This window comes from Panthera pardus, unplaced genomic scaffold (genome assembly GCF_024362965.1).
Source record: "Panthera pardus isolate Hobbes unplaced genomic scaffold, ASM2436296v1 HiC_scaffold_8, whole genome shotgun sequence".
NCBI lineage: Eukaryota > Metazoa > Chordata > Mammalia > Carnivora > Felidae > Panthera > Panthera pardus.
In genome coordinates, this window is record NW_026527013.1 from 22,727,328 (window position 1) to 22,742,605 (window position 15,278).

The 15,278-nt window shown below is 41.1% G+C and overlaps 1 protein-coding gene across 3 annotated transcripts in view; it reads left to right on the forward strand.

Moving 5' to 3' along the window:
- The window catches only part of CACNA2D3 (calcium voltage-gated channel auxiliary subunit alpha2delta 3), an 859,023-nt gene that overhangs the window by 108,102 nt on the left and 735,643 nt on the right, over positions 1-15,278 (forward strand). The gene's annotated exons all lie outside the window — the stretch shown is intronic.

Sequence of the window (15,278 nt, forward strand, 5' to 3'; positions counted from 1 at the left end):
TGTAGAAAAATAAAAATGGCTTCATGTGTAAATAGGGTTAGGAAATACAGAGTTAAGCCACATTAAGCAGGTTTCTTTACTTGCACACCTTTTCAGAGCCTTGACTTTCCTGATATACACCTTGGGAGTCTTTCAGAATGTGTGTGGTATGGCTCATCTCCAAACTCTCATGAAACCTACCTTCTTGCAGTGTCTGTTGAGCCTGATGCTGAGAGATCCGTGCTTTTAGGTGTATACTCAAAAAACACCATTCCACACTCTTTTTCAATTTATTTGCACTCATCAGACTTGTCTCTTTCTTTTTTGAATAACAACTAGTCACATGTAGCAAAATTTACATGCTATTAAATTTTCCTCATCATTTTCTCCATATATATACGTGTGTGTGTGTGTATATATATGTGTGTATATATATATATATATGTATATATATATATATAATTTTTAAAATAGCATACTTGAACTTCTGTAGAACTTTGGGGGGTTTATTTTAGTCACATAATCGCCTATATTGGCATTAGTGAGTTGTCAGTCATCCGTGCATGTTAAGGAGGTGGAAGCAAATTGCTGCTGAACCCGGAGGTAGAGCAAATCACCTCGAATGATTATGCAAAAAATCCAAATTGTTTTCTTATGGCAGCCCCACATTGTGGACTTACTTTAGTAGAAAAAAAGCTGAAAACATTGATGCATTTGCTAAGGTATTTTCATTTGTCTTCATAGACCTTCTTATTATTGGGGAGAAAACAGTAAATATCAAGACATCTAGTTTTTGTGGTGTCAGTTTTTATATGTGGCAGTACCTGGTGGAGAAGTGGATACAATTAAGCAAACATATCCTGCTTTTCTTTCTCATTCTTAAGTCTAAATGAATAAAAAAAAAAAAAAAAAAAAAAGAAAACTATTTCAAGAGCTGTTGGGAAGACTGACACCAAAACATGAGGCTGTTACCTCCTTGTTGCAATCTGAACTGCCCACAATGGGTCCGACTGGGACCTGGTACAGTGATTCACATCAACTATCTTTCTTCCTGTGGCCCAAGGAAATTAATTTTCTTGTGCCTCCATAGTGTTGTTTACCAAAAATGTAAGCGACAGCACTCATAAGCCCATTTAAGGTCTTTAGATCATCTTGAATATTTTATTTCTCAGCAACTTCTAAACCAAAAGATGTGTTTATTGTTGTGAACCATAAACATATTGGGGCTGTGATGCTTATAAATTCATTATCAGTCCTTATTCCTAATGCTTGTCAAAATATTATTATTTGATATGTAAAAAGGAGTGGGTGTCTGGCTCCGTGACCAAAATATAGGACCCAAGGCAGTATTGGACAGTAATCATTGAGTCAGCTGAGTCCTAGCTCTGGGGCAGGGCATGGCTTGGAGAGTGGTCAACACCTTTCAAAGGTTCTTGAAGAACAGGAAAAAAGTAGGGGTTGAATTTTTTTAGATGCTTTGCTTTCAACCCTATAAGAAAGAATGCAGTTACTGCATGAGTTAAGTGGGGAAATAAGTCAGTTAGTAGGTATTTATGGAGTAACCACTGTGCAAAAGGAAGGGTGTGCAGCAAGAAACCTAATGTCTCTAGCCTTTAGATATTTTGTAATTCAGACAGACAGATGAGATATAAACTCACTGACAAAGTCCATTGACAATATAAGATTCTTGAAGGATGCTGAAGCAGCCCCAGGTTTTCAGTAGCTGCACCAGAAAAGCATTTGTAGCAACGTGGATGGAACTGGAAGGTATTATGCTGAGTGAAATAAGTCAGAGAAGGACAGATACCATGTGTTTTCACTCATGTGGATCTTGAGAAACTTAACAGAAGACCATGGGGGAAGGGAAGGGGAAAAATAGTCACAAACAGAAAGGGAGGGGAGGCAAACCCTAAGAGACTCTTAAATACAGAGAACAGACTGAGGGTGGATGAGGGGTGGGGGAGAGGGAAAATGGTGATAGGTATTGAGGAGGGCACTTGTTGGGATGAGCACTGGGTGTTGTATGGAAGCGATGAGCCATGGGAATCTACCCCCCAAACCAAGAGCACTCTGTACACACTAGCCAATTTGACAATAAATTATTTTAAAAATAACAATGAAAAAACCCCAAAACCAAAACCAAAAAGCTTTAGGATATGTGTGTTGTGGTTCTCATTGCTGAACGTGGAGTCCAAGTCCAAAGGGCTGGGTCAGAAGAAGGAAAATCACTGTATGCTGAAGAGGTGTGGGAAGGACAGGCGTGGCTCCACTGCCTGCCGTGGTTCAGAATGTAGAAAATCTGCCTGAAAAGCAGAAAATCTGAGCCTTGCTCAGAATAATGGCAAGGAGGTAATAGAGTATAGTGAGTAAAAACGAGGGCTTCAAGAAGGCAAACTTTTGTGGCATTTGGGGCAGGTTATCTGAATCTCCAATCCTCCCTTCATTCAGTATTAAAGTAGGGATAGGGAAAATACAATACCAGCGTAGTAACTACCGACATCGTTTCTATGAAATAGAATCAGATAATGCTTGTAGAAGAAAACAATTTTACCTTATGCTAGGCCTTGGGAAGTTCCCACTAAACATCAGCTGCTATAAGAATCAGTGTAAATGACACCTGTGGACTAGTATTTGAGGCCAGGAATAACGTTTATAGGATAGGGAATAGAACACATAGTTAAGGAACTTAATTTCTAATTTTTAAATCTAAAATATCCTTTTGGCATTTATGCCAGAGCTATCTGGAGCAGTCCAAGATGTTAAAGGGGCTCTTTATGTAAGAGGGAATCTGGGATGTTTAGTCCACCAAGATATGAGAAAAGAATTGACTAGTGATGATCATATTGGGTGGATTTTTTTTTCTTTTGCGTGAAAAAAAATCTAGACACGGGCCAGAAAGGGGGCTAGCAGATCCTGTAGGTTGGTTGTTGCAGGTCAGAACCTCAGCAGCTTAGGTTAAAAGATCAGCCACGATAAGCTAGTCTGTTTTGTTCCAGCCTACCCAAGAGAACAGTAATTACCAGATATAATAATGCTTGTCAAAGGCGGTTACTGAAAACCCTTTGCTGCTTCAGCATAATCAGAACGACAGAAGTTGCAGGATGATTTTCCTTGCGAGAAGCATCCACTCAGAATGCTAATTAGGTGAAGTACAAGGAATATGGATCAGCAGCTGAGCAATGCATTTCCCTCCAGTCAGTAAAGATGAGATAGGAAGTAGCAGAGGAAGAATTTGACTTACCTGATTTATGGTTCTTGATGGGATTCTATACATTGATTTCAGGCTCTTAATTCTTCTCATCTGTTGGCTCTGTAAAGAGATGCTTGGAGGAAGCACAGCACAGAGTAGACTGGCTTTTCCCTTGGAAACTTTGGAGGTGCTGTTATGCTTGGAAATACCTTGGTACAAAGAAAAAAAAATGCATAAGGACCTGGTGCCAGTTGTTATCATCCAAGTCCCTGGAGAAAAGCTTTCTAAAAATAACGTTGGGAGTCTTTATTCTTTTATCCAGGTCTGCTTCCTGTAGGTGACCTCATAATGGCACTTGAATCTAGTGCCAAATGGGTCCAATAGCTGAGAGACAGCCCCTTGGGTCACTCTGTATCTTTGCTTTTATTTGCTGCCCAACATTCAGTTTCTAAGAAGAAGCTAAACATTTATCCAGAAATCTCAGTGCTGACTTGCACACGGCTATTGTCCAGGTGACCATGGCTGAGGGCCTCCTCCTTGCTAGGCACTAGCATAAGCACTTGAGAAGTAGAACTTCATATAAAACTCCTAGTATACTGAGCGATGGGTCCTATGCTGGCATGAGTACCTGTGTTAGAGAGGAGAAGAAGGAGCACAGTGCAGCCAAATGTGCTGCCCAAGCCCACATAGCTCCTGAGTTGTGGAACAGAGATTCAAACCCCGGCCACCTGACTCCAGAGTCCACAGTCTAAGAAAGGCTGTTAATCACCAAGGAGCTTTTGGGCAACTTTAAGATGAAGACATGGCCTGCAGAGCAGAGCCTGACCAAATTGGGCCTCACAGAGACCAAGCTGGGCACACCTGACTCAAACTTCACACAGGACCGTGGGCTGGTGTGTGACCTGTATGCTGGTCTCGTGGCTGTTTTGGAAGTGGGAGGTGGACAAAGTGGATGGCAGGCTGGCAATTTCTAGCAAGTTCCTGTGACAGAAGGTGCCAGTGTGGGGCAGTGATTAAGGGTTTGGCTTCTAGGGACACATGCACCCAGCTCCAAATATGGAGGGTACTGGTACCTGGTTAGCAGTTCCAAGACTTGCTTACTGTGTGATCTTGGGCAAGTTATGTTAACTTCCTTGGCCTCAGTTTCTCCATCCAAAATATGATAAGAGTACCTATGAAATAGAGTTGCTTTGAGGATTAAGTGAGAGAAAACATGGGAAAGCTGTTATGCAGGACCTGGAACATGGTAAGTGTGTGGTCAGTGGTGGCTGGCTTTGGTTGCTTTGAGGGCAAGGAGGAAGTTTTGAATACAATGGACAGTGAAGCAACTTTTACCTGTTGTCAAAACGCTTAAGTGCTCTGTAGAAAATACGCTTGCTGGGCCATCTGGGTGGCTCAGTCAGGCGTCCAACTCTTGATCTCAGCTCAGGCCTCTGTGTCAGGGACATGAATTCAAGCCCAGTGTTGGGACTCATGTTGGGTTCCTCGCTGGGGGTGAAGTCTACTTAAAAAACAAACCAAACAAAACTCTTCCTACCAACAGAGAGGCCGGAAGAGATTGGGGTACAGGAGAATCGCCATCAGCTTCAACAGTTAGCCTGAGTCCCAATTTCTCATCATAAACCAGGTGCCCTCTGATTCCAGACATCCTTCAAGACTGTGCCTTCTGCCTCCGGTTCATTGATTCTCTAGCTCAGCAGTGCTTGCCCCTCTATCCCACATTCTTGTGGAGTTCTGGAAACCCAAGCCTGCAGAGACCTTGGGTTCACTACCTAGGGAGACAGGGGATGGTGTGGGAAGACTCAAGACCAAGGGAGCCATTAGATGCTTGAAAAACGCCGGTTGATGCCAGACAAATCTGGCCAAAAATGGAATGGGTGCTCTTGATCATATTCAGTATTTAGTCTGTTGTACGTTCACATGGGTTCATTATTTTCAGCGCTCACAAACTTTAGGGTTGGTGACTGTTCATATTGCATGAGGAACTGAGTGTCTTTTACGTTTCTGCATAAATGATAGCATTTTTTTTTCATTACACTTATTCTTCAGGTCAGTGAAGCATTTGATACTTTTAACAAAAAAAGATTACTTAGAATCAAAAGGGAGAACCAGTCAAACAGAAACAAAACATCCCGTCCTGCACACACATAAAACAATCCTGGGGGGGTTGGGGCCCAAAGTCGGCCACCTATTATCTGGCTCCAGACTCCAGACTTAAAACATCCAAACAGAGGGGCGCCTGGGTGGCTCAGTCACTTAAACGTCTGACCCTTAATTTCGGCTCAGGTCATGATCTCATGGTTCATGAGATCGAGCCCCACGTCAGGCTCTGTGCTGACACTGTGGGGCCTGCTTGGGATTCTCTCTCTCCCTCGCTCTCTGCCCCTCCTCCGCTTGCTTGTGTTCTTTCTCTGTCTCTCACTCTCAAAATAAATAAAACTTAAAAAAAGAAAAAAAACAAAAAACAGCCAAACAGAAAGTTCTTGAGTTCTGACTCAACTTGGCCACTTTTTACCAGCATGAGTTTGGACAAGTCACAGATCCTTCCAAACCTTTTTCCTTAGCTGTTGAGTTTGGATAACAATACCTGCCTTGCCTTCCTTACTGGATTTGTAGATACTGAAATTAGAATGTTTCTGGAGGTCCTTTCCAAATTGTGCAATACTAGTTTTGGTTTCTTCTATTTTTTTCCCCCAAGGTCACAGAGGTTAGCACATCCATGATGTATACCTGTGTGGCACGTATAACATATAGTCAGCCCACAATAGTGTGTGGAAAAGATACTGGTAATGTTTGACATGTGTGTCTTAGATACAGCACATGAGTAAATCTGCTTCCTTTGTGTAGGGGGTACAGATTCAGGTGACAGTGCTTCCCCATCTTCTGCTGGAGAGCAACCTAATTCTATAGCACATGCTGCCCAGAGCCCAATAGTGTCCCCTCAGTCCTTTTCAACCTAGGAGGCACTGGGGAGGAACTGAGAAATCGTGGCATCCGAGCACAACTACTGGGTGTCCTTTGAGTAAGCTTAGCTCAGCTGTTGAGTCAAGTGGCCCCACCTGCTATAGATGAGCAAGACTGATTTAGTCAGGGAGTGGGGAAAAGCACTGAATCTTGACCTGGGGAGAGCAGCTGGTGAACCAGAAGTAGCCGAGACGTTGGAGGTGATCGTGAAAAAAGAACATTTCCTCTTGGGCTTTAAACTAAACTGACTGGTAAATATTAGTTGAATAAAACTATGTTAAAATTGTTAACTGTAAAACAGAGTCAATCAAACTATCATATGTCTCATTAGCTTTAAACATAACATCAATTGTTGCAAAGACTCAGTGGCTGATAAGTTCCCTGAAGAGAGACCAGAGTCACCACTGTGGCCCCAGGATCTGGGATAATGCCCTACTCATAGTAAGGGTTCAGCAAAGACTTGTTGACTTATTGGCTGAAGGAAGAAAAAAAGCATGCAGAGGCATTTACTAGTCATTCTTAATTTAAATCAGTGGACATTTTGAAGACTTTAGTTTCATTGTAAGCAATAAAATATTTGAAATCATATGTTTAAGATGCTATTTATACATTATTCAATTCACATTGAAATATTTGACTAATAAGATAAACAGTATATATTTGTCCAAGTACCTCTTAAAATGATCTTCTTCCTACCTTTGGGGATCCATTGATAGTTTTGTAATTACATACTTTTACCTTTTGTATAAAGGCTGAAACTAGAAATCTGGAAGGATTTAGGTGACATATGAGCACTTTAAAATTTGTTGGGTGGGTCATACCTAAGGTAATCTTTTTGTCCTGATTTGTCCAGGACAATGCCAGTTTATACCAGTTGTCTGGCATAATTATTAATGTCACTCCCTATCAAGCTTAATGGTGTCCTCATTTGAACAATAAATTCTATGGTCATAGCCTACAGGTGGCTGGATTGTCAAAGAACACAGGATTTTTGTTTGTATGTTTGTTTTAATGATTGAGAATGTGTGTGTGTGTGTGTGCGTGCGTGCATGCATGCGTGTGTGTGTGTGTGAGTGAGTGAGTGAATGATCCTTCCTTTGGGGACTTAAAAGGTAGCTTGTGCTGAACCAGAGAGAAAATAGATTTTTGGTTCTAAGGTTGGCTTCTGTTTGAAGGCTAGGGCCTTTGACCTTAGGCCAGGCCTTCCTTCCCATCCTTCATCTAGAGCCTGGTATGTTGGATTGCTTCCCACTCTGGTGATGTGGCAATTGGCCTGGGGCATGGATTTCATCGGCCAACTTTTGATACTCTATATAATGGAATTGTTACTCAGCATAATACAGAGTTTAAGAAACAGCATCTATTCAGAAAGCCTTCTTCTGTGGGTTTACACTGTTTTCTCTCATTCCCTTACCACTGTTAACCAGGAGTGAATGCTGATTTTGGAAAATGGAAGCTGTCACCAATGCTCCCACCTGTTGTCAGTGCTCCAAATGGAAATGGAACACAAGAATGGATACTTTTTAAAGAGGAGAGTGGTCATGATGAGTTTGGGGTTTGCTTCTCTATTGTCATTGTCACCTGGTAGGGAATTTTTTATAAATAAACCTGATTGGTTTGGGAATTTATGTATTTTTTAAGTTATTTTTGTCATCCTCTCCACACCTTAAGGGCAGAGATATTCTCTCATTTTGTTGCCTTCTTGTGTTTCTTTGCAGTTTGGCCACTCAAGTGTGCATCTCAGACACACTATAGTTTCACTCGTTTCCTCTCTGTTTGCTATCTCCTCCTCCACCCCTTTGTTGTTTTTTTTTTTTTCCTCCCTTACAATTTATTAGTTAAAAATCAGGCCATTTAACTGTATTTTGCTGATTGCTCAGTCATAATGGAGTTCACCCTGTTCTTCTGTCCTTGGAATTTCCTGTAAATTAATTGGCAGCTGCTGTTGACAGGTTTGACCAGACTCAGGTCTAATTCCTTGGCAGGACTCTGGGCAGTGGCAGAGTGCTGTTTCGCTGGGAGGCACATGGCACCTACCGCTCTCTCTGTGTCATTCACTGCTATTGGTGTCTGATGCCTAGATCCGTCACTTCCTAGGATTGCAAAGCAGTGATATTCTGGGTGTATCATTTATTTTTCATTTGTTAGCTGGAATATTTCTATAAGGAAGTGTTTCCTTGCCTCTGTTGATTTCTGGTTCAGTATAATTTGTAAAGATAGGCAGGAGAAATCCTTGATTGTTTGCTTTCGTTCACCAGGTTCAAGGTAGGGAATCTCTCCCCTATTGTATTTGGAAGGGAACCAATGGGTTGTGTGCTTTTTTGTTAGTATTATTATGAACAGATGGATCTAAACATATTTTCTGAGTTTCACTTAGTTACAGTTACCATCTTTTTGAAGCTCAGATCCTTGCCTTGGGAGAGCCTCTTCATGAGGGCATCATTTGACATGGCCCTGACAGTCTTTGCTTCCCTGCTACACAAGATTTTCTAGGCTTTTCATGTACATTTCCTACTCCACACCTGGAATCAGCCATTTCTGCAAGATGTTCTGATTTCTGTTAGTGAGAAATAAGCATATCAAGGCCACGATCTGAGCGCTAGAAGTGCTCAGTGTTACTTGGTTAGTCTTTGTTTCTAGGTCCACTTAGGGGACAAAGCTCAAAGCTGGCAAGGATAAAGATGTATAAATATAACTCTGTGTGTGTGTGTGTGTGTGTGTGTGTGTGTGTGTGTGTGTGTGTGTAAAATACTTTAGGGGCGTCTGGGTGGCTCAGTCAGTTGAGTATCTGACTCTTGATTTCAGCTCAGGTCATGATCTCACAGTTGGTGAGTTTGAGCCCCACATCAGTCTCTATGCTGACAGGACGGAGCCTGCTTGGGATTCTCTCTCTCTCCAAATAAATAAAAATAAATTAAAAAAATTAAAAAAAATTATTTCATATTGATACTTCCAATTCAAAGATAGGGCCATAGAGTTTTTGACCTTATATATACTACGTCTGTATCTTCTGTCTTTCCATCAAGAAACTAGGTTCTGGGGCACCTGGGTGGCTCAGTCGGTTGAGCGCCGACTTCGGCTCAGGTCACGATCTCGCGGTCCGTGAGTTCGAGCCCCGCATCGGGCCCCTGTGCTGACAGCTCAGAGCCCGGAGCCTGTTTCAATTCTGTGTCTCCCTCTCTCTGACCCTCCCCCATTCATGCTCTGTCTCTCTCTGTCTCAAAAATAAATAAACGTTAAAAAAAAAATTTAAAAAAGAAACTAGGTTCCAAGGACAAAGGGATGATAGAATTAGAATGTCTCATAACTCTTAATAATTCACTTGTTTGGTCTTATTTATAAAACGTTTCAGAATAAGATCTCATGAATATGACTTCTCAAAATACTTAAAACATATTTTAAAATTTGTTTTTCTCTTCTCTTTATTAAAAAATTATTGTACTGTATCTACATTTTGAGGGCATGTAGCCATTTCATACTATACCTTCCCTTGTAGCACTCACTTAGTTTTAATTTTTCATTTATATATCTTTCATTTATATATTTATTCCACATATATATTTTATATGAATTTATACATTTCATCTTTACCACCAGTCCTAATCTCCTCTCTTTAGCCATTTCGATTTTCTGAATCTTATTTTCTAGTGTATTCCTCAGAAATGGCTCAAGGGGACTATATTCCCTGAGGCTTTACATGTAACCTATGTCCCTTATACTTGAAAATAATTTTGCTGAATATAAAATCCTTGGCACATATTTTCTTTCCTTGAGTGTTTTAAATGTTACTTTCAAAGTCTGATTATAACAATTTTCCCTTGTAAGTCGCTTGTTCTTTTGCCCAGATGCTTACAGAAATTTTTTTCTCTCTTTCTAAAAGTAATAAAAGTGAACGTGAAGGTAGAAATAGAGCTAGGATATCTCAGAAAGCAACCAGCATACATTTTTTTTTAACACTCTATGAAAACAACAGGAGAGGGAACTCTGAAGTTAGAAAAGCCACTCTGAGCCATGCTCCTTCCTGAAAGTTCAGGAAAATTAATTTCACATAAATATAGGCCATAGAAAACTATGGAGGTAAAATCTTATATAAAGACAAAGCGAGATAAAAAGAATAAAGAGCAGAGTAACATCTCTACATATAACACACTACATAGATGAACCCATAAAACAGGTTAACACTATAATTTACTGTTGTCAGAATGAACTAAAATTCATTAACAAAGTGATAAAAGATATCAGAGCAACATAAATCAAAATAGAAAAAAATCTAAGAAATGAAGTAACAAGTGAGGAAGGCCATTGGAAACGGAAGAAAAAAATCCTGTAGAAATAAAGATTAAACTGGAAGCAACACAAGAGCAAATAAACACAACAAAAATGCCTTCAAAGAAAGAGAAGGTGAAAATTAGGAACATTTTAAGTAGAAAAAGTGTAATTCAAGAGACAGGGACAAATATTGAAGACAGACAAAGGAGATCTAACATATAACTAATAGGAGCCCCTGAAAAAGAAAAGTAAAGCAAGAAACAGAACTAACACTGAATAATTACCTGCAATGAAAGGATTTAATTCCATATTGGGACCTCGTATCTGAGAGGAGTGGGCCACAATGACCAACAGCCACGACACCAAGACGTACTCTGGTGTCTCATTTGATTACTGCCTATATCTGCTGTGCCTAGAACAGTGTACATAGTACATAGTTTCTGCCCATTTGCACTCACTACAATGCCACGGTCTATAGATTCTAAATAAACAGTGGCAGATGGCAGTAACGATGCTTCCATGAAGAATCCCGCATTTGTCACCTTATTCCATCCTAAATAATCTATGGTTTCAAATTAACTTTGTTATGCAGATATACTTGTCATCTCTTAGCTTCAAAAAAAGTGTTCAAACTGTTGGCCAAACGTATTAAATTTGGGTGAATAAATAGAATATTCTCTAAAATGTCTAGAAAATATAATAGTTTTATTTCCCGTAACTATTACTTGTTGCATATGAACCTGGGTGAGACTGGGTATATTATTGCAAGCTGTTAGGCACTAAATTATGTTTTTTCCCTCACCCAAATTCATGTGTTGAAGCCCTAACCTCCAATGTGATTATATTTGGAGATTTGGCCTTAATGGAGGAGTAATCAAGGTTAAATGAAAGCATTAGGACTGGTGTCTTTATAAGAAGAGGAAGAGATACCAGGAGTGTGCACACACAAAGAAGAGGCCATGTGAGGACACAGCACGAAGGTGGCCCCTGCAAATGAAGAAAGTCCTCACTAGAAACCAGCCCCGCCTGTACCTTCATCTGGGTCTTCTAGCCTCCAGAACTGTTGGCAAGCAAAGTCCTATTGTTTAAGCTACTCAGTCTGTGGCATTTTGTTATGGCTGCCTTAGTTTTAAGACCGTAAGCTTTGGTCATTCCATCAGGTAAAGAGCCACAGTATGAGGTGCTTGCTAAAGGCAAAGGGAATACAGAATGGATGGTGGAAAGAGGGTGGATATAAAGAGGGAAGGTATAATTTACTCTGCAATGAAGATAACATTCAATCTGAGACCTGATGACAAGAGGGAATGGAGATGGGAGCAAAGAGCATTCTAGGTAAAAGCAGAAGCAGGTGCAAATGCCCCAAGGCAGCACAACTATGACCACTTAACTGGTCACAGAAATGAGGACTGTAACTGTCATGAGTAGTTCCTCCTTATTTTGTTATGAATGTGTGTATGTGTGTAGCAAATATCTTTGTTTTCTTCCCTGTGTTATCCTTCTAATATAAGATGTGTTGACTTTATATCATAGTATTTAAGTATTACTAACTTTACATTGTGGAATTTAAATTACTGGATATTAAAGAGAAGAGTAAGCATCATCCAGGGATTTCACACCCTCTTCTGGGGAAAGGGTTAGTGCATTTTGGTTGTACACAGAATAGTTCTATCAGGTGGGATATGACCTTGTCGTTGCCTTTATTTAGAGGTTAGGTATGGTTTAAGGAAATGCATGTGGATGCCAAGTTGGCAAGGGGTGGACTTGTGATGGTTAATTTTCTGTATCAACTTGGAGAGGTTTTTTTTGGATGAGAGTAACATTTAAATCAGTGAACTTTGAGTAAGCAGATTGTTTTCCACGATGTGGTGGGCCTCATCTAATCAGTTGATGGCCTAAATAGAACAAAAAGACTGGCCTCCTTGATCAAGAGGGAATTTTCCAGCAGACTACCTTTACACTTCATCTGTACCATTGGCTCTCCTGGGTCTCCACCTGCTGGCTTTGGGACTGGAACTGCACCACTGGCTTTCCTAGGACTATAGGCTGCCAGTCCACACTGCAGATTTGGACTTGCTGTTCTCAATACTTGCGTGAGCCAATTTCTTATAATAGATCTTCTACTTTCTATATATATGCATCCTTTTGGTTCTGTGCCTCTGGACAACCCTGATGAATATACAAGCATTCAACATTGTATACCAAAACTGTGGATTTTTTTGGGTGGGTGAGTAGGACCATTCTTTTTCTTGTCTCTTAATAATATAAAGGTGGTCCACAGCGACTCCAAATAGCTACCGGTGACTCTTTAATTGCCTTTTTGGTGTTTGAAAAGATCATATTCTGATGCTTTTCATATCACAGCGTCAGTGCCCTGTGTTACCAGTTAGTGGTGAACTGGTCAGGACTTCTCTGAAATGCATCGGGCATGTACATGTTGTGAAGGTCCTCAGAGAACCCTGCTTTTCTACAAATCATTATGTGCTCTTGGAATACAATATCTGTGAAGTCTGAAGTTTGATAGAAAGCAGCCATGATCAGCAAGAGTCTTACTAGCCCAGTGAATATTACTTACCACTTTTCTTATTTGATTTTCATGACTGGTTATTTTGTTCTGATATACATACTAGGATCAGGCAGAGTCCTGTTTTGTGGTCAGTGGTGAACATGTGGTTACATGGAACTATACATCCATTTTATTTACAAAGGTTATCAAGGTGCTGCTTCTAGGAAGCTTACTGTCTTGTGGGGGAAGGAAATAAGAAACAAATGAGCAAGACAGTGTCCTCAGATGCAAGTAAGAACTAGGCAGAGCAACAGGCCATCTGCTAGTGTGCTGCTAGGTAGTGATTCCATCTCTGTGTCCAGGGAAGGGATCATTTATTCTGCAATGAAGATAACGTTCAATCTGAGACCTGATGACAAGGAGGAATGGAGATAGGAACAGAGAGCATTCTAGGTAGAAGCAGAAGCAGGTGCACATGTGCCAAGGCAGCACAGCTTGCACATTGTGAGGTATGGACAGTCTCAACCGAAGAATGTAGAGGGGAGAATGGTGAGGGGGATGGGTAGACGCAGTCAGGGCCAGATCAAGTGGAGAGGCTGGGAAATGGATACCCAGTGGGAAATCAATCCAGGTTTGGCTCCTGCATGGCATAGATCCTGCTACAGGGTTTTGAAAGGGGGGGGCAAGGATAGGCTTGGGGCACAGGAGGGAAGAGGATTCCTCAAAGGATGAGAGTGATAGACTCAAGTCACTGCAAGAGGTGGGGAAGTAGAGTCAGCCTCTGAAGCATAATTGCTGAGCATCTCCAACTCTGCTGTGAGAATCAGTGTCTTTTTGTTTTGAAGTTAAGAGATGACAAGTATATCTGCAAAACCAACTTAATTTGAAACCATAGATTATTTAGGATGGAATAAGGTGACAAATGCGGGATTCTTCATGGAAGCATCGTTACTGCCATCTGCCACTGTTTATTTAGAATCTGTAGACCGTGGCATTGTAGTGAGTGCAAATGGGTGGAAATTTCAACTGTCAACCTATTTTGGTCAAAAAAGGGCTCTTGCAGCCTTCCCCTCCACATTGATCCCACACCATCTAGTTTTTAGGGCAATTTCAGAAATGGAGTAGCTTTATTGCCTCCCTCAACAATGTTTGCCTTGTGTCTGCTCTGGCCCTTGAAATCTGTATTTTTTCTCTTGAATCTAAACACATATTGTTCCTTTGGAGCTTAAGTGTGGCACTGATAAAGAGCAGAAGTACTATTAGGTGACCTGGCTCCAAGGGGCTAGTTAGATAAATATCAAAATGATATTATCATAAAATGATTCCGTTGATAAGACAGAACAATAGTGTGAAATTTGAGGACGTGCTGGGTTATAGCGAGGCCCTGGTGTTTTACTGTTCAAGCTCTCCTGTTGAACTCTGCTTGGTTCCAGTGTTTATGTACTGTCTATTAGCAGCTTTTGAAAGATTTTATTCCTGTAGTAATGTCTCTAGAAATACTCCTTAATTGGGACCTCAAGATACATGTATGTAAAGTGCCTGGATCCCAGTGGGTCCAATTTCTGTTTTTGCAGAGCTGCCTTGTTAGTACGATAATCTCGTTTAAAAAAATAAAAATTCCCTTTATACAATTTTGCTCAAGGACAAGCAGATCCTTACAGGAAAAACCTCTGCTTTCTCCAAGGATGGTCTGATAATGCGATTGTCAGGAAAATAGCGCTAGATTTAGGTTGAGCTCTGTGTACTGGATTGCACACCAAAAGTTATTTGAGAATACCTCAATTATACAATGGGTGTATATAGATTTACTAGTAGATAACATCAGCCCTACCTATTAAGGAAATGTCTGTCTCAGGGTCAAGCATGAACAGGGAGCTGTCTCATTTCTGTGGTCAAGGGCAGTGGGCCGGTGTCTTGGCTCTCTCCTGACTACTAGGATTTATTTTTACTTTTTCTTTGTTTTAGAAGTCTTTGAGGGGGTGGATTCTGTAAAGACTTACCTGGCCAGGGATTTTGTAATTAGGACTTGGCTTCAGGTCTTTAAAAGCAGACTTTTTTGTCTCCAGGAGTTCCTGCACATTCCACACCAAGGCTTCCATGGTCTTGCTCTTCATTCTGGTATCTTCGTGCAGGCTGCCCACCCAGGGACGCCGAACTGAATTTCTCTGCTCTCTATTCTGTTGTCACCCGGGGAACAGGCATTTGCCATCTGTGCCCTGCTGTCTGGCTGTGGTCGCCCAGCTCGTTTGTGCCAGGGATCTGAGTGACACTTCCCGTGTTCCTACTCTTCCAGAGCCTGCTGTTGACCGCGGGTTCCGCGAGAGGGTGGAGACGTCTTGGGGTGGCCAGAAGAGTGTGGCCAGCAGGAAGAAT